Source organism: Gymnoscopelus braueri, assembly GCF_963280865.1.
Source record: "Gymnoscopelus braueri genome assembly, chromosome: 12".
Classification (NCBI taxonomy): Eukaryota; Metazoa; Chordata; class Actinopteri; order Myctophiformes; family Myctophidae; genus Gymnoscopelus; species Gymnoscopelus braueri.
In genome coordinates, this window is record NC_137614.1 from 16,851,714 (window position 1) to 16,872,020 (window position 20,307).

The 20,307-nt window shown below is 43.3% G+C and overlaps 1 protein-coding gene across 1 annotated transcript in view; it reads left to right on the plus strand.

Annotated features, from left to right (window-relative positions):
- The window catches only part of casz1 (castor zinc finger 1), a 205,264-nt gene that overhangs the window by 30,576 nt on the left and 154,381 nt on the right, over nt 1-20,307 (plus strand). The window contains exon 3 of the mRNA XM_080445076.1: nt 8,132-8,241. The gene's annotated coding sequence lies outside the window, so the exon portion shown is untranslated. The remainder of the gene's footprint in view (nt 1-8,131; nt 8,242-20,307) is intronic.

The following is a 20,307-nucleotide window of genomic DNA, read 5'->3' on the forward strand; positions in this document are numbered from 1 at the left end:
GGTAGGATAGCCTATTCACACATCAACTCATCAACAAGAAAGGATTGATTAGAAGTCTTGTTTATTACCCACTGCTTCCTTAATGGACGCTAGACTTTCAAAATGGAAGAAACAATTAGAGTTTTACTGCTTTGTGGGCACTACTGATTTATATAAATCACCGCACGGGTGTAAATTTTCCATTAAAAGACAGAACCACTCCTAGCATGCATAATCAACATGTCCACACTCGGTACACATGCTACTCTTGCACAGTCTTTTTAAATTGGCAGCACTAAAGCGATGATACAGCCAGCTTGAGGGAATTTCTAAACTGTTTGTATGCATTATCACTACTAATTGTTCATAGTATGTTTTAGCCCTGAAAAGTTATTTTCCCACAGCAAATTAAGATTCCTCCGAGAAATTATGCTTCAGCTATTAATATTGAAATGTGTTGAATTAATTAGAATTTCTTGACAGTAAAGAGAGTTAAAGGACTACACACATTTTATTTGAAGTGCTTAGACACACACACACACACACACACACACACACACACACACACACACACACACACACACACACACACACACACACACACACACACAGCAGAAGCAAGCAGCTGGGTTTTATTTCACAGCGTAAAACCAACAATGTTTTGGAGCCTTTGAAATCATTAATGGATAAAAGTGTAAGAGAGACTATGACATCTGGAGACTGAAGTTTGATCACATCTGAACTAAGTTCAGCAACAATAGAACAGTGTGTATGGACTAGTTGACAAGTGAACAATTTCAGAGCAGCATGGTTTAGCTGGAGGTTATGCCTATGTCTATATAAAATTTAGACATTTTAATATTGATATTAGTTGGAATGGTTAACGTATAATATAATTGTGTTAGTTACTGTAATGGTCCCATACTTCATCAAATTGACTATTGACAATCTGTAAAAAGACATCATTTCAGTATTCTTTATGAAAGACCTAAGCTCATTACTTGAATACTGCTATGACAGGTAACTACAAAAGGGGCGCTCTGCTGGGGGCATATACTGTATCTCTGCCAGACCGGGTGGCCTATCCAGGGCTGTGTAAGCCATGGGTTGAGTCTGTGTGTGATTCCTGGTGCCAATCTCTCAAACGGCTGGATTGATCTGTGCCACATTTCATGCGCATGTTGCCAGTAGGCCAAGGAAGTAAATCCCTGAATGTATTATTGTTTTAGTTTGTACAACTTTTGTTTTATACTGGAAGTCAAAGGAGGTCAGCTTGGGCTGAAACTCTCCCAAATATGGAGATGACTGACATCATAGTACTGACGTCATAGACTAGTTACATGATGTCCGAGATCCACATGGAAGCCAAGCTGTTATTAAACCCTGTCTTGTTTTGTTTACGTTTCCGCGACGATGAGATCCAGTCCTGAGGTGGGAAGTACATCTTAAAAAACTGCTGAGTGATGTTATGCCCATAGAGTTAAAAATAATAGAGAGGGCACCGGATATCCCCTCTCATCCACTTGCATTGAGTTGCTCACACAGCGCATGGGCCGAAATCACCCCTTCATCCGGGTTGTGAATTGTGGTGGGCGAGGCCTATTTGGGGCTTCTGCGCGTCACTTCTGTGACGCGTTTTGCGTCACAGAAGCGCGCAGCCCTGTGCGCAAGCTCGTGCGCACGCTCGTGAGTCGAGCCCATTGGTCGAAACCGTTTTTGCTCGTTCGTGACAGTGGCCCAAGCTGCAGTACCTCAAATGGCCAGCATGTCCATTACGCTTCAATGAAACCGGTGGGTTCTGGGGGCTTGTGTTATGCCACCTATGTCTTTCCGACTCTTGTGACTAGGGGTGCAACAGTTAATGGAACTAATTAGACATACAGTAACAGAGATCTCCATATATGGGCGTAAAAGGGTCACAGACAGACAGACAGACAGACAGACAGATACAGAGATCTCCATACATGGGCATAAACAAGGTATTGTATAACTGGAGGGGCACACGTTCCCAAAGGGCATTGTTCCTAAAGGGCATCGGCAAAGTATTCATTGATTATCAAAAATTATCCTTTTTAATAAAATAATTGATTTAGCAAAACGCAGCTCTACAAGCTCTGCAAGCTTGCCTTGGAGGTAGGCTATCGTTAGCTTGGTAAACCCTCCCTCCGGAAAATCTCATTTCCATTTGATTTCAGGAAGGAGTCTGGCCTGAAGGCTTGTATGGGCGTTTCTAGTGCATTACCAAAAAACGAGCCTATCAGCGTCGTCGCTCATCGTTCTGTGATTGACAGCGAAAGTTGGCCAATCAGGTGGCGAGTTCGAGTGAGCCCGAATGGCACCGAGTGCAGCCTGAATGCAGCCGACAAAACACGAACGGCAGCCATCTTTTCTGTGCGCTATTTTCTCCGCTGTTTTTTTACTTCAAAAAGCTCTCAAACTTCTATTTTGAGGCACGGAATTTACTTATAAGATATTGTTTGGATAGAATTTAGTTGTTTAACTTCATATATGTGGTCAATTAATCATGACAGAGCCTATTTAAAAATAAAAATTTAGAGAACCGGCAGGGGCGGGCAGTGACACGCATGTATCCGAATAAGGCAACCTATTTTGGGCATGGCCGTCTCAAAAGTCCCGTTGCGTCACATTAGTCTGTAAGTGGTAAAAATGCACTGGCTGAAGTGGGAAACAGCTGATTGGCTGAAGGGGTTGTCAGTCAACGGTATTTCTCCCGCTCAACTCCAGCCCACAGCCAAAATTGCAGAATGGGCGATCATGCCAGACTCACTCCTGAAATAAATTACAAATGAGATTTCCGTAGGGAGGGTTTACCAGGCTAGGCTATCGTTGCAATTTTGCGTGAAACCAGTGTACAATAAATTAGGGCATAATCAATTTAGTCAATTATTTAAAAAAAACTATTCGAATCAATTTGAAACTCAGGTTAGTACAATCTCCAATGCAGGGCCAAATTTAGGTATTGAGGACCTTATCTGACCTCATATGAGTATGGAAACGAATCCAGAACCCTTTACATACATTTCATGGCACGGCGCGTGTCATTTATTTCTTCTAGTCAAAAAGAGCCTTAAGTGAATGCAAAAGGCCAGCCTTGGAGAAAAATATTCTTTTGTAATGTAAGCCTCATAATGGTGAACTTAGATGCTCTTTCAATTTCACATTGCGTGACACAGGTGTGGATAACTTACATTTATCTCACACTTCCGCCTCAGGGCAATTGTAGGTGTAGCATAACCGCAAAAAATCTCACCATTCAAGTTCACATGTTTTTTTCCCATTATGTCAAGAGCTTCCTTTGAGGAAAGAAGGGGATTTTAATATAGTGCTCCAAAGGTTACATGCTTTATTCTCTGGTAGGAACATTACCAATCAATTTGAGAAGTTTGGGTTATCTCATTTGTTGAGTGTGTGAAATATTTCACACCATGTTACTGTCAGCATAACACAAGAACCTCTGCACCCTTCTGCACACCTGCCTCTGAACATTTATGAAAACACTGTTTCTAAGCTGCAAAGCCCTCATAAAAGCAACACACTACAGAGACTACATATCAAAGGACTTAGACTGTCTTTAATACAATATCTACATTCTAATCTTTTGATTTGCACCAAAAATGAAAACCAATTAGCAAAGACACCAAGCTTGTGGAATTATTGCAAACTTATTCACTTTTTTCATGAACAGAATAGATTTTAATGAATATGTGGACTGTTTTCATCAGTGAACAATGTTAATGACATGTTACCTGATCAAAAGGCTTTACAGAGGTTTAAAATCTGCAGTCATTGAATGGTTAACTTCTTACAGCTTTCTGCGATCATTGTTTTATCACTAAAATCTAAATATGCACGTTTTCAGAGCAACTCCTTTATTCACATGTCCTGACAAGGCTTTCATACTGACTGCTGTAGGTAGTGTTTATGGTTTATGGATTTATTTTATTTTTAACGAATTCTAGAAATGTTTGCATGTACAATAAACTAGAAACCTGTAATTAATGTATATACTACCTGTTGTTGCTTTTTCCTATAGAAAGAGCCTCCAGTGTAATGGAAAAACTTACCAACCTGTGGCAAATTATACAATAAGTTACATACTCATTTTACTTAAATACCCATCATTATACTGTATTTGTTTGATTGAGTAATTGATGGTTTTATTGACATAAATACATGAACATACATTTGTACATCTGTTGAAAGGATGAAACGGAAAAAAGGTTGAAAGCTTATTTCCATTGTAGTCCTTTTACATGTTGACAAGTACCTGTTCAATGGGTGTGTGCATTTTCTTTTTTTGCAAGATGTGAGGTCATGTGTAAAAAATGCATTGAAAAACATTCATGTCATAACATATCGAAACCTTTTACATAATGATGTGGATTTTCATTTTTTTTTATGTCTGCCCCAGTCGTCAAACACACAATGAACGTTCCTTTTTCTGGTTTTGTTTGTATTCTTGTTCTTTGTCTTTTATTTTCCCTCCCTCTTCCCTCTGAAGTGAGAAGAAAAAGAACATAAACTTGGCAGCATTCCTTGAAAATGACACACATAGAGTATCATCTTATGTTCTTGAGAAACGTGTAGAATTTAATCAGCCTACTGTTTTTAAGGTTGGAACTTTAGACATTCATTGTGCTTATGGACATAACTGTGTATGCATATTTACAGTGAATCGCAAATGATAGCTTTTTTCATTTGATGACGGCTTATACTGCAAACCCGAATTTGACTTTGTTCAGCCTGTGGTACATTTTTAACTCGCCATTGCTAACTATAAAAGTACCATGGCATGTGCAATGAAAGTATTAAGTATAGGGGGCCGATGGAAGTGGCGATCCCTTTGTGCTGCAGAGGTGTCTCAGACAGGCATGTTGCCTCACCTGGTCCTGTGTTTGCCTCAGATGGTAGGATTAGCAGGCAGCCATGTGGAAGATATGGTTCTAATCCAGCCTGTCTCTACTTGGCACCCAGACACAGTCCTGCCTCTTGCTAAAGGTAGCACAACACCCCTAAGGAGGACACTGAATATATCAGCAGTGTTTTGTGCCTCTCGGTGTGATACAGCAATATTTTGACAACTACATTTGCAGGGTGTGATTTGCCTTGTGGAGGGGAAGGATGGCAGGTGGGGGGAGGTCGGCCTCTGTGTTAGAGCATGGATGTGCGGAGGGGGGTTGTATTGTTGATCTTAACAAGCTTTAGTGGTCAGCACCAATTATGGTGACCTGCAATAAGTTGGCTCAGAGCACTACATCGTTCCTGTAGTGTCGGACACAAAAGATGTCCAAAAAACAGGCCTATTTTGAGCATAATTATATTTTGAGAACATTTTCAAAGATTTTCAAATTTCAGCTAAAATAGCAGATCTACAACCTCGCAACATGGCGCCATGCGAGATCGGGTATTTTTGTTTTTTGCGACACTGGCATACCCCAAAGTATAAAATTGGGCATTCATTTCTGGAATAACATAGAAATATGGAGGGACAGCGAGTGCATTTTCCGGCAGCGGCTGCTGCCGGTGGCGGCGGCGGCGGCGGCTGGAGCTGCCGGTGGCGTCAGCTTTGGGAGTGTGCTGCGTTTGTGTAACGCAGTCCCCACCAATATTATTTACGATTCTGTGCCTATCGGTACATAACTCGGACGGCGCTTAGTCGAATAGCAGACCATCGGCCGGTCGTCGCGGGCACTCGCGCCTGGTGGCGCTCGGGCGCGACTCCTTGGCCTCAAGGTCTGCTGATTCGGCGCGCCTCCGTCATGGTCCAAAACTATACTTTATCGGCGGAAAAAAGAAGTTGACTGCCGCTCCTCCACCGGCAGTTCCGCGACTGCCGCTCCTCCACCGGCAGTTTCCGCGGCAGTTCCGCTGCTCCACCGGCAGCTGCCGCTCCACCGCCGGCAGTCACTGCCGGGAGCTGCCGCTCCTCCACCGGCAGTTCCGCGGAAGTTCCACGGCTGTTGCCGCTGCCGGAGAATGCACTCGCTCCTTCTGGAAATATGGCACCGAGGCTAAGTGTAGCCTGACAGCGTGCCGCGGGTTCGAGTCCTGATCCTGACGGCCTTTGCTGCATGTCACTCCCCATCTCTCTCCCCATTTCCTGTCAGCCTACTGTCCTAGCCATAAAGGCATAAAAGCCCAAAAAGCCCATAAAAGCTCTAAAAAAAATAATTATGGAGATACCAGGTTTCTGCCCGACAGCTACGATATGCTGTCCCAGTGTAAGAAGAAGTCTGAGCAAAGGGATTTGTGCCTGGCCTGTCTCATAGATTATTTCCAACTCTTTTATTAACACTCATCTTGAACTGTAAGTCCACAGTAATTGCTCAACCTGGACGGGTCACGTACGGTACACATTATTTGGTAAGAGATTACCCCCTGTTTGGCGTTTTGGCACACTTATACTGTAGGTATGTTCCTACGCTAACTTGTCAGTGTCTACATGATGAGGCCACAAGGAATAAACTAACCTTTGAATTCTAAAATATGTTAAATCTTTCAATGTTTGAAAAGCAACATCAAGCTTTGTGAGGAATGTGAATAGTCATTTCATATCACCCATCACCTGCAGGCAAATTGCAGTATGATTATAAGTACATGATTATTACATTGATTATTAGTACATTTTCTGTAATGGCCATAGACAGCATCTGTCCTTAATATATTATCTCCTCATAGTCTGCTGATATACTCTCTCACAGCATGATGACATTATAACAGATTGAAAGGATAGCTGGATGTCTGGAACAACTGAGTCAAGATAAGATTGTGCGTGTGTGTGTGTGTGTGTGGGGGGGGGGGGGGGTCCAATACCAGCCCCTGCTGGCATCATGTCGAAGTGTCCTTGAGCAAGGCACTGAACCTCTAACTGAATCCTGGCCATCAGGTTTTGGTGCCTTGCAAGGCTGCCTCTGCCATCAGTGTGTGAATGGATTAATGTAATGCATACGTGGTAAAGCACTTTGGTAAAAGGGGCTATATAAATGCAGACCATCTACCACAATGTTTTGGGTGATCAGTCTACACAGTGAGACGAAGTAACTATATCTAAGGACTGTTATGCGTCCCAAGGCTCGTCCACGATGCCCTAAACACTGCGCCACTACTATTACAAATAACAGAATAGCACAACTTAATCATGCAATATGCTGACAATTAAGTCCTTCTCATTAGTGATATAATGGGAAATGTAATTAGCAGTAATAATAATTATTGTGTTTAATACATTTTCTGTTTACTTATCAAGCGCATTCTAATTTCTAATTAGTAGTCATGAGGATTTCATACTTTTGTCTTGAGTCATTTTGGTCAACATGTTTTTTTTTAATGCACCAACTCAAACAACTTGTAGATTGTAGAATGAGACATTCCATGGTGAGCTTGCTTTGTTTCCCCTTTGCAGAACAAAAGTTTTTCTTAACCTATTGGCACAAAACGAATGGGCAATGGTTGCTACTTACAGGAACTATACCGTAAAGTGCTCCATGGGTCTTTTGCCTTTGGTCAGTCAAAAGATCAGGATTAAATTATGAAGTGCTTTGACTATAAAGTGATACTTCAAAATATTGTCTGATCTATTGGACAATGCATTTCCTGCATGGCTACCATTTATTCACACTGGAAAGAAATGTGGTGCTACACAAATGAGATCTTTTTTATGGGGAGCACTCAATCATGAGACCCCTGTCGAGTCTGTTTCTTGGTTTGCCCATGTAAGCTTTTATCTTTTTCATCCCCATATTTGCAATGACTGAATGGTCATACGCAGACATCTTTTTTTTGTTGTTTTATATAAATACAGTGGCCTATTTTTCTTGAAATAATTAATCTAATATGATCACAAGATAGATGATGTTGTCCTTTATTAACTTAGTGAGTCGGTGAGTAACACTCAGATGTGTGTTGCTATATTGATGCCAGACGACTGTTATATAGGGTAGGAATGTTTTCCTACAGATTTGTTTGTTTGTTTTCGTGGCTTTTAAAGAATGTCTTTTAACGAATGCGTGAATCTACAATCACACCATAATTGATTACATTGGCCATGGCATATTTACTGTGGCCTGCTTTAGTATCATTAGTTTCAAAGAAACAAGATGTACTAAATTGGTATTTTTATTTTTATCTGCAGAAATCAGATGGCGCAAGAGTGAGTGTCTGTACAGCCCAGAGCAGAGGCCAGAGGGGATAACTCACAAGCTGATTGGACAACAGCTTCAGGAAGTGTTGTCAAGGAGAAAGGTCAGTCCTCCATAAGAATTCTCCTTCCTTTATGCATTTGCACAGTGTTTAGAATTTAGATTCTGTGCAAATGTAATTTTAATCTTAAATGCTTAGAATGAAAGTCAAGTTACATCAACATTATGCTTGTATAATTATATTTACTTAGATGTTACTTAGATGGTCCCTTAATTCACCGTTTACAGTAAGTATCTTATGCAGAAAACGCAGGTTAATCTACAATACAGATTAATGCAGCAAACAGTTATCAGAAAAACACATTCTCATATTGTTATCTGATGGCATCATTTGTTATATTTTTCCTGTGACCTGTGACCTTCACACGGTCGTCAACATTCTTCTGTTACCTTTGGGGGGGACCAAAACCTGGGTTCATTGGCTTCCTTTTTATAAAGCGGAGAAAGCTGCAGGTAATATGCAGTATTGGTGTCTGTGCAGCGTGTTTCGGTTGCACCTCTGTTTTGCGGAACAACTTAATTGTCTCAAACATGCACGCAAGCAGCACACACGAGTCATGATACCCCAAGGCCTAGATTAATTAAGCTGTGAAAACCCATGAGCAGAGAGCATTCAGCAGGTGCCTGTTTGCCTTGGTGTGGGACTTGCTTTTGGCAGTGGTGCTGTGGCTCATTATAAATCTATAATTAAGTTACAATTTTATTTGCTTTTTTAACCTACTGTCATATGGGATCAGCATGGCTTAAACTCTGATTTAAGAGCACTCTTGGCTATATTGCTATTGTATCCCTCTATTCTTCTCCATCAATTAATGAGGGGCTGTGAATGATGTTGTGCGATCTTTCTGGCCGTAGTTCTCCAGTCCCTGGTACCACAGGTCTATCTGTTTTCAACTTGCTGTTCTACCAGCACCTATACAATCTCTTGATTTGTTCTTAATCCAAAACAAGCTGATTTACCCACCCACCGTCCTCGTCACTACCTCAGCAAAACAAACATACTGTAGCGCCCCCCTGCTGGCTGCGGGGATGGTCCCCAGAAACCCCTGCTGTTCAACTCATCCAGCGTTGTGGGTCTGTTAGTAGCGCTGCATGAATGGGAAGAGGCAGGTCTGTCATTTTGGAGTCACCTGCTGGCAGAGAGGGAATGGGTGGGAGGCCCAGCAGGCGGTCCGAAACAGGGCCAAGCCCAGACTGTGGGAGACGATATCCCCACACTGCACGCTGGGTGGCCAGGCCTAAATGAGAGCCAAGGGCCTTCTCGGGCTAAAGCCTAATTCAAACTTCGTTGCACAACGGTGCCTAATTTTCCTGCTAACAATGTTTGCCAACGTTGGAGGGAGACTGTGATGGAAATAGAGGTTAACAGTCTTGTTACATAATTTGAAGCAGTGCTGGGATGTCCACACCCCCTGGTAAGAGTGGAGGTCCTCTTCCTCCATTGTGTTCAAGTGAGCGGAGTAGTGCATAGGTAAATCCCAAATTAGTCAGGCACTTTCTAAAAAACGGTTAGTGAGTGAGAAGTGAGCTCCCCTTGATGTCTATCTTTATTTTACTGAGAGACGAGAGGAATTCTCTAAGAGAGAGTCAATGGGATTCAGTCATGAACCTGGACTGGGTACAATGTGGGGTTTACCCACTATTACACAATTCTGCTAGTAAACAGTATCACTAAATACAATATTAATGATCAGAACACCATAATTATGTCAGTCTTATTAGGATAAAGTGTAAGAAGTTCTTAAATACACTACCAGTTGTGGGGGCATCAAGGCTCTGGGGTAAACACCACCGTGGAGACTGGGCGGCCATATCTTCTGTGACCAGCGCTATGCGCAAGACCATTTTTTTTTTTATGCCTTTATTGATAGGATAGTAGTCTGACAGGAAACTGGGGGAGAGATGGGGAGTGACAATTCAGGGCCGGACTGGGACCAAAATTCAGCCCTGGCATTTTGGTCCGGACCGGCCCACCACCCCCTGGGCCGTTTTGTCAACGGGGGGCGGGGGGTCCGTTTTGTCAACGGGGGGGAGCCCAGCCCAGCCCAGCCCAGCCCACATGAACTCTGCAGCCGCACTGAGGCCCCTGCTGGAAAGCATCCCAGCCCAAACATTAACGGAACTAATAACTAATAACCCGGAAATGACCGTAATAATCCTAAAACGGGAGCGAAAATATATTAAAAAAATATATAAAAAAAATTTTATTTATTTATTTTTTGGCCCAGCGGCCCACTGGCTCTGCAGCCCACCGGTACGCCAAATGGCCAGTCCGCCGCTGAGTGACATGCAGCAAAGGCGATCGGGACTCGAACTCGCAACGCACTGTTAGGCTGCTTTGGAGCCTACAGTAGGTGCCTGGACCGCTACCCCAGCGGTCCAGGCCACCAGAACAAATGTATGCCGTTGTCGGTATCTTCCCGACGTGCAACTGCTTTGTGCTCACGATTTTGTAGATACCATAGCGCTATGCACTGACTTGGCACGTGGGGGTGTGGTTGATCTTAAAATGAGGAGATACTTAGAGCTTGTCTTATCCGCAAAGCGCAAGGGTTTGGTTGTACACAAGAGCGTGCCTCGGCAGGGGGCTTCACAACGCACATACACTTGAACACTTCTGAATTTAGCTATGGTGATTTTGATTGTGAATGTGATTCAAATCTTCCTGTAATCCACAAAAGTGTAACTGTTAATTACTTGTGTCAATTATGTTATCACCAGTTAGGCTAATAATCAAAGACAATGATTTAAAATGTAAGTGTAAGGTTCTGCGTTCGCTCCTATTGGGAGCAGCAAACACCTCCTAACCACACCATTCAGTTTCATTAATCCATCTATACTGCACCCAATTCCCAGCAGATTGCTATAATTCAAAGTTCTCTGTAATCAGCAAAGTGTCGCTGTTAATTTGGTGTATCAATTATGATTTGATTACCACTCAATCAAATGCTATAGCTTGAAATGGAAGTGTTGGACATTGGGTTTAAGCATGCACGCAGTGCGTGGGGAGAGAGAAGCATTATTTCCATTATATGTGTTCAAAACAGCCATCTGTCTTGTCATGTAAGAATTTTGTGAATACATCCTCTTCGCATTCCTTACGTATCTGTCTCTGTAACTACAATAATATCCTGACATGAAGAAGTAAAAAGCAACAGCACCTGCTCAACCCGTTTCAATCCATCCAACCTGAACACAACACTCAATCCTACACACAATTAAGGTGGCATTTCAGCTCTTGATCCTTCATTAATCCTATGAAATAAAGTTTTACAGATCAGATTTTTTTTGGCAGCAGTAGTAGTAGTAGTAGTAGCAGCATGCAACTAAGTGAAACATACGAATGTCTGTCAACTCAGCACTTTTGGAGAGATCTGTCAGGCTATCTCTGCACATTGGGACACTTTAATCCTACTGTATACTACAATTGGCTACTGGGACCACGGCCACGTCACTCTGACTCAGACATAACCATAAACAAAGACGATACGCCCATATATAGGCATGTCACTATGACTCAGACATACAGTAACATAAACAAACCCGATATGCCCATATATTGGCATATATGGAGATCCGGTTGTCCACAGCCATAGATCCGATCGATATGCCCATATGGTCATGTGCATATAAAGGACCGACCAACTTCAAACTCGGCACGCACATCAGCGATTACTCGAGGGAGGTGCGGTGCACGCTGCCGAGTCGTTCGGATATGCAATTTTCCATAACCACTGATCCAACCGACATGCCCATATAATGACATCAGGGATCTCCATATATGAGCATAAAAGGGACACAGATAGACCTCGAACTCTAGATGTCTCTCTCTCTACGTCGTCCTCAGACGAGCCCTCCATCGGAGTCTCCAGTCATCTCGGTTCTCCATACATCTGGCCAGCTCCATTGTGCTTTCTGCACCAGCATCTTTCCTTAGTTCATCCACGTAGGTACAGTAGGTGTGGGACGTCCTCTTGATCGATGCCTGTGTGTTGGTTCCCACAGTAGCTTTTTGACCGGGAATTCTTGGTGCCGGTGGCAGTGGCCGGCTAGTCTCATCCTCCTGACTGCTATCTTTTCTGATACACTTGGTAGTGCCCCGTACAGACGCTTGTTGGTAATGTGCTCGTCCTGGTTGATGTTCAGTACCACACGTAACATTCTGGTGTAGCACCCGTCCAGGGACTTCTGTAGGGCTTGCTTTAGTGTCCAGCATTCACAGCCGTAGAGGAGAACGGACTCCACAGTTGCAGAGAAGAAACTGATCTTGATGCGTCGGGTGAGGTTGGATTTCCACACACTGGTCATGCCATTAAGAGCTCTCCAGGCAAGTGCTTTCCTCACCTTAAGGTCCTTTTCTGTGGAGCCGACCCATGCGCCCAAGGTATTTAAAGTCACTGACCTCCTTTAGCACAGTGCCTTCTGTTGTTGTTAGGGGCGGATGTTCTTGGGGGATGTTATAGGTCATGACCTCGGTTTTCTTTGCATTTAGCATGAGGCCAACCCTAGCACACTCTAACTCCACTCTGGACAAGAGCTCCTGTGACTGATTTACGTGGTCAGATAGCAGGCAGATGTCGTCAGCGTAGTCCAGGTCTGTCAGGGTTTCTGCAGGGTGTCTCGTTGACCTTCTGGGCGTGATAGTGAAGCCGAGCTCATGCTCCCTTCCTTTCATAGCTTGTCTCAGAGCATAGTCCAGTACTGTTATAAAAAGGAAGGGGGCTAGGGTGTCACCCTGCAGCACTCCGGTTTGGATGTTGAACTCCTCGCTGTTACCGTCGGGCGTTGTCACTTGGGCTCTCGTTCCCGTGTACATGGTCCCAATGGCTCGGAGTAGGTTGGGAGGAACATCGTAGGCCTTAAGTATTCTCAACATCATTCCTCTGTGGATAGTGTCGAAGGCCCTCCTGAAGTCGATGAAGCACAGCACCGCCGCCAGGTTGTTCCTCTTTACCTCCTCAATGATCCTCCGTAACGCAAGGATCTGGGCTAAGGTGGTTCTCCCCTCTCGGAATCCGTTTTGGTTTTCCCTGAGGTGGGGGTCGATAGCACTCAGTATCCTGTTCAGTATCATGCGGTTGAACATTTTCGCAATGATACAGGTCAGGCTGATACCACGGTAATTGTCAGGCTTTGAGAGATCCCCAGATTTTGGTACCGGGATGATGTGTGAGAGAGACCATATTTCTGGCATGATGTTTTCCATCAGAGCTTGGTTGCAGATCTCCGAGATGACATCATCAAGATTGCAGTTCTTACCTCTGGGGGAATGCCGTCAGGTCCAGCACTCTTCCCCTACCTCAGGGAGGCTTTGACCGTGGCAAATTCCCCAGCTGTGAAAGGGCCGTCATCAATGTTGAGATCCCTCAGGACTGCAGGTATTTCCTTCTCGGCATCTTCCACTGTCTGGTGTGTACCAAGAAGGTTCCTGAAGTGAGTTAACCAGGTGTTCACTCTCTCTTCTGGGCTGTTTCCTGCAACCTGTCCCTCTTTCGGTCTTTTCCTTCCACACATCTCATTGATCACCTTCCATGATTCGCTGTACTGTTGTTCTCCCTGAGCAGCTTCCACTCTGCGGACCTTTTGCATCAGCTCCTCACCTCTGATTTTGTCGTTCTCAGCAAAGAGAAGTCGCTTTTCCTCCTTCAGTGTCTTGCGTTGTTCTGCGGACGGGTCTTGACCAGCTGCGTGGCGTGCGTCCTCCACTTTTTGACATGCTGCTATGACATAGACAGACAGATACAGAGATCTCCATATATGGTCACAAAAGGGACACAGACAGGTACAACGGGTACTCTGACAAATCCTCCGACACTTTGACTCAGACGTATTGGTCGATCGGGTGGTGTGATGTAGGTGTGAGGGCTGCATAACGGCCCGAACTTAGATGTGAGGGCCGCTGAGTGACCCAAACCTCTAGTATAATATATAAACCCAACTGAGAATGTGAATATTAATTGTCTGTTGGACATGAGACATGATTAGACAGAGGCTACAGTGATTCTGATGGCCATGCACTGCGTTGGACAAAAAGATTAATAGATAGACACAACTAGTTGTTGTGATGCGTGAATTTGCAGAATAGAAAATGTTGTTCTGTTGTTAATGTCTTTATTGTCTTCATCTTCTTGGTTGCTCACCCCATTGTTTTGCAGATTTGCCATAACTCACCACAGAAAACGTCCAAACAGAATCATGCTCGTTTCAATTCCTGTTTCCTCATATTGAGACTGAGAAACCAGAAAGCTTGTTCTTTTTTTTTTTTTTTTTTTTTTTTTTTACAGATGCGATTAATCAGATCTAAACTGGGATAATATGCCCCGATAAACACCGCTCAGGTAAAGTGACTAGTCAGCAAATGGTGAGATATTCTCAGGTACTTATTGTACATTACAGCGTGGACCAAAATAGTACATCTGCTTACACAGCCTAGGTCTGAGCCGCACCAGCTGAATCTCACCGCTTTTCCTTTTTCTTTCCCCCCTCTGCGATTTGCCCAGGGGACAGACGCCGTTCTACGTGTTGTAATAAGGGGAGCTGATATAATGAAGGTCATTGTAATCAGAGCTAATGTGCCAAGGAGTCAAGACACTGTAGCTGTATTTGCCAGCAAGGCCCGGCATTTAGTGCCCATGGGGGATGGGTCTGATAGTGTTATCTCGGCTAACCTGACTCTTAATACAGGCCTCGCGTCGCTGTGTATGTGTCAGCATCAGGGCTGAACTTTTTTCCCAGTGATCCGTTCCGTGTGTGGGTGAAGGAGTGGATGGATTGGGGCTACACTCAGCGAGCTCCATCCTGGTTAAATCCCATCCCAAGGTGTTTGGCTTCTCTCAGTTCACATGCTTAAGAGAGCTGTGTTTTCTCTCTCTCTCTCTCTCTCTCTCTCTCTCTCTCTCTCTCTCTCTCTCTCTCTCTCTCTCTCTCTCTCTCTCTCTCTCTCTCTCTCTCTCTCTCTCTCTCTCTCTCTCTCTCTCACCCATTTGGATAGCAAGCAGACTGGCCTTAGTTGAATATACTTGACATACTAGAAACATCACACTGATGTCTGTTGAGGACACAGTCTTAAGATGACCTCTAAATCTAATCCTGTCCCTTGGGATATGCAAATGGCCCCAGCTCAAATTTGATTTGTTTTTGGCAGTCTGGGATGTCACAGCTTCTTTACACACAGAGTAAAAACAAACCGTTCACGTAGAGTGTTTCACCTTCTATAAAAGTTTGATTCCCTGCTCAGTAGTCTTCTTGATGTATATGTATACATTTTTCTCAGAGGTGATTGCTTAATTTCTATTCTCTTACCCAGGAATTATAAATAATGGGTTAGCTTATATAGCAAAGCCTTGCGATCAGCTAAACCAAGACTGATCTGATGATCCGACATCTGGAGTCTTCATGAATAATTGATTCTTCTTATATTCTCTTTCAGATGTAGGCATGTCTGCAGGGTGCACGTCAATAGCTACAGTTACAAGACTAACAGGACAGTTTAAGAGCTGTCAAAATGTTTAGGCATGGCAACTATTAAGTAATTCTTTAAGTACATTTTACAATTACTAAATGCACAGTGTTAAAATATATATATTTTCATTGTAAGTGCTTTTGTCAGCGCTGTGACACTATGAAATGTTGTTCAGCTGTCTTTACTGTCATATTTTGTCAGTAAGAATTGTACCTCACTGGACCCATGTATAACTGGGAATTCATCAGGAATACACAGTCCATAAAATCTGAAAACAAAAACTCACCTCCAGTTGGAAACCCCAGTACAGATAGAAGGTTGATCACCATTACTCATACTTCTTACGCTTCCCCTGTTTTATGTGCCTCTTTCTGTTCATAACATCAAAGGACATTTTGCCCCTCCTATTCATTGTAGCACCTATAGAATAGAAATGGCTGCCCGTGTCAAACCCCATGTGACTCGTCTGGCCCTATCATTTAAACTTCCACCCGTTCTCTTTGTGGCTTCCTGGAGGACCACAGTGAAATGATCTCTTTTGTTTCGCATCATTAGTTCCATCTGTTGTGCGCGCATGCAGGCCTGTCTGTTCCGGAGCATGGCAACGTGATGGTCGCCAGGGGCGATTGGAGATGCCACCGTCCCAGTGGCTTGTGGCACGACCTCCGCCTCCGTCCACGATCCCCGCGACACTCTCACACTCGCTCGACAGTTTATGCTTATTTATTTATGTGCCTGGGAGGAAAACAACAGCACACGTGTGTTTAAACATTTTTGAAGTGTAGTCTGATGTTTTAGAGGGATATTAGCTAGAGAGCTGATTTTATATTGGTTCTTGTACTGCATGTTTGGCATTGTAATTATCATAGATCTCACAGTTGGAACAATGTTGCTAGTGACGAGTTGTGTACTGTAAATGTTGTAAAGATGTTTTTCTTCTGGAATGTTGTATACAATAAACAAGTCCATGTATCACTAGAGTAGACTACATGTATACATCCACACTATGTCCACTCAATGGCCAATTGTGAGCTTTAATGGGTTAGTTTTGTGTGCTTATTTTCTTATAGCAGGAATTCAGTGATGCACCAAACAGATGTAGTATTTTCTCTCAACAAGGAAATATTTTATTCATGATTTACATGAATGATAAATCTTCAGAAAGTCTTAGCGCTGATGGGCATACACAATTTAACATCTGTCTTCCTCAGAATAATTAATAGCACACCAAAACACTAGGGAGTCAATGTTAAGATTTTCTCCTCTCACTTTACTTGATCTACTTAGTTCTCAAAAAGCATTCTCTAAAGAAGACTGGAATGATAAACACACTGTACCGATGGCAGTCATGTTTGCTTCCTCCAGGAAATATGCGGAAAGCCCCCCAAAAACAAACAAAATCTCCTGTTCTAAGGAATGACTTAATTTCCATGGTTCCCTGTGGAACCATGCAAACCCACACCGTGTATAAGAGAGCGAAAAATGGCCTTACTTTCTAATTACCATTCCTAATTCTCAAATGAATATTTTCTTAATGTCTTCCTAGTGAAGGTGTCTGGCCTTATCTCCATAGTGTGAACATACGGGACAAGGGCATGCGTGTGCATGTCAATGTGGAGATCACCAGATCATTTTCATTGAAGATGGAGTCGTCAAAGGTCACAGCCATCCGAATGACCTAACCTTGCAATGTAACACCTGGGTATAAAAGTGGACTCATCCTATCTACTGGGATGGGTGTAATGTACCTCTAATGTCTAAAGTGCGGAAATAAAATAAGAGTTATAGGTTGGTGGAGGGGCTCTGTGTGTGCCAGAGAATACTGTAACTCTATAGGGTGAAATAGCTGTGTTGGTATCACCTAAGGTGACAGTCTATTGCCAAAGTGCTGTATTTGTTGGAGCCATTATGAAATAAAAGTCTGCGAAAAAGGCCACTATTCAGTTTGAATTGATTCCTGGAATACTCCAGAAGTGAATATGCTTTCATTTTGATGGTATTACTATGGACCAAATGTGTTGTGTCAGTTTCACCTCTCCATTACTTTGCTCCATTAAGGCGAAACTTTTATTTTTGCAGTCTATTTTCTGTGATAAAATGAAAATCTGAGAGCTTTATTAAGTCTGAGTGACAACCAGAGCTGAGAGCCAACAGGAAAGTAAGTCATGTGGGATCTGGTTTCAGCTCATTTTTGCTCAATTTTCCTCTCCTGATCAAATACTGCACTTTCCAGTAGAGGCCTAATGGGAGTGTCAAGTTCACAAAGGCCCTCTCTCTAGCTTCCTCCGCCTCCATTACCTGCTAAGAATGCTAGTTTTTAGTACTTACAGTATGTGTACCGTCGAGCTAAGCTTCTATTGTGAACATTTTTTCCAAAGCTCGCCTGCAGATGCTACAGTATGTCGACATGGAGGCCACCATAAATCATATTATTCTCCCTTTAACTCTTGGATTCAAGCTCCCCCTTTAGTAATGCTTTTAAAAAGCCCTCATCTGCTTTAACCTGAACAAACAAGGCCACCGGTGGCTGGGGTTCAGGGCCTTTCAAACAGCCTTTCAATAAAACACGCTCAGCTCAGCTGTGAGACCTACAGGATCTCCCATGCAGCGCTGCCCCGCTGAAAATACCCTTCCTCCTGTTTCAAAGCCCTGAGCTTTTGGTTTCCCCAGGAGATCCAGTATTATCCTGTGAGGTTTATTTAAACTTGTTGGGGAAGGTCTTGGCTTTTTTTGTCGTACAGTAGGCTATGACATTTAGGGGAACTATATGAAAGTGGGTTTTATTTCTGCCTCGCTTCCTCCGTCAGGCTTATTGATCCCCAACGCCAGGTTGTGGTAGCTGGCTTCCTCGGTCAGGTAAATAAAGGTGGGTTTTTGATATGGGCCCATGTGGTGCTGCGGTGGGCCGCATCTGCAGCTCCATCTGTCTGTGGCATAAGCATGGGGGGCATACTGCTGTTGCCAGACCATGCAGCACTTTGTGAGTGACGCTAATCCACATGGCGAGAGAAACGGTGGGAGAAGGAATGAGGAAGACAGTCAAAGAATGAGTGATGACAGTGGCATTCTTTAAAGTTCAATACTGAGGACTGTAACGTATTTTATATTGGCCTTTTATTGTGTCTTTCCCATAGCTATCTGCAGTGTATGACATGCAGGGGAAATAAACGTAATTTGACCATCTCCGATTTCACTGCCACAAATAAATGCAATATAAATACAGATACACGGCAAGATGATATTTCGCTAGAACTTATTTATTTATATGGGTGCTGTACCCATTCTAGCCACAACATTTCTTCACCTTATAGAGCTTTGTTTAGAGCTTGGTTTTACTGAATATTGAGTTTATAGACCCCTTTCACCACTGTGAGATTTAACTTCCTTTTAAATTGTCAAACTGGTCTGTCTCAGTGCGTAACTTTTTTTTTTGGCCCATCTTGGGAGGACAGTCGTGCTTTGGCGAAGACATTATTGGACTATTAAACCACAGCCCCTCCCCACTCTAAAGCACTTTGTGCTCTGTATAAATGTATTGGAATTACTTCCAGAGAGGGAAGGTGGTGGAAAAAGGCTACTTATTCTCTTAATGACGCATCGTCCTTTTAAAAGTTGTCATTCTCATTCACAAATGGATGAGTATGGCAGAAGTGGACCCCATGGGAGTGAGGTCATACCAACCTTCGTGCCCCTCTCCCAACACAGGAAATTACGTTGCGTGAATGAAGCCATGATAGTTGAGGTGTATTCTCCATATAAAACTCTATGATTTGGCCAATTGTCTGAAAAAGGGACACAACTTTTCAATGTAAATTTGGTGTATACTTCTGGGCAATTTTTTTAAGATACTGAATCTGTATCTGAATCTGTATCACAGCTGAGTTCGATTCCCGCCGGGGACGCTGTGGGCGTGTTCTCCTCCGCGTCATCGGTGCCCATACCCTAGGTGGGGTTGGTGAAAGGGCCTTTCTGTGCGGAGTTGGCATGTTCTCCTCGTGTCCCTTAGGGTAGGTACCCTCAGAAAAAACATGCAGTAATCCTGGTCTCTATACTGCCTCCCCCTGGTCAGCCAGGGCGCCTGATAGAGGGGAAAGGAACTGGTTGAAATAACGTGCTCCTTCCACTCGCTACGTCCTACCGCGGAAACTCCCTCCTGTCAGGTGATAAGAAGCGGCCTGCTCACTCCTCATGCATTGAAGGAAGCATGAGCTCAGTTCGGGGCTCTCCCCAGGCTGGCAGAGGGAGAGTACCGCCCAGGATTACATCTTAGGCAATTGGCACTGGGTGAAAAAATTGGATAAAAATATATATAAAAATATAAAAGAAAAAAATATATTTACTGAATCTAGTTTTTACAACAGTTGCTTAACCACTTAAACCTTAAATACTTCAGTTAACCGGGGTCCACCAGGGGTCCACTCTTTTTTTCACTTCTACTGTACAAGCTCCCAACATGCTGCAATTCAACGTGTTGTGAGTTTGTAGAGCTGGTATTTTATATTCACCCCAGAATAGGGACGCTAGAGTTTGAGTGGTTGAACAGTTAATGTTTTTTTCCTAAGCGCACTACAACATGTACTTAATACCTTAACTGAAAAAGGTCATAGGTCCTCTCTGTAAATGGTTAAACAGAGTAGTACTGTATGA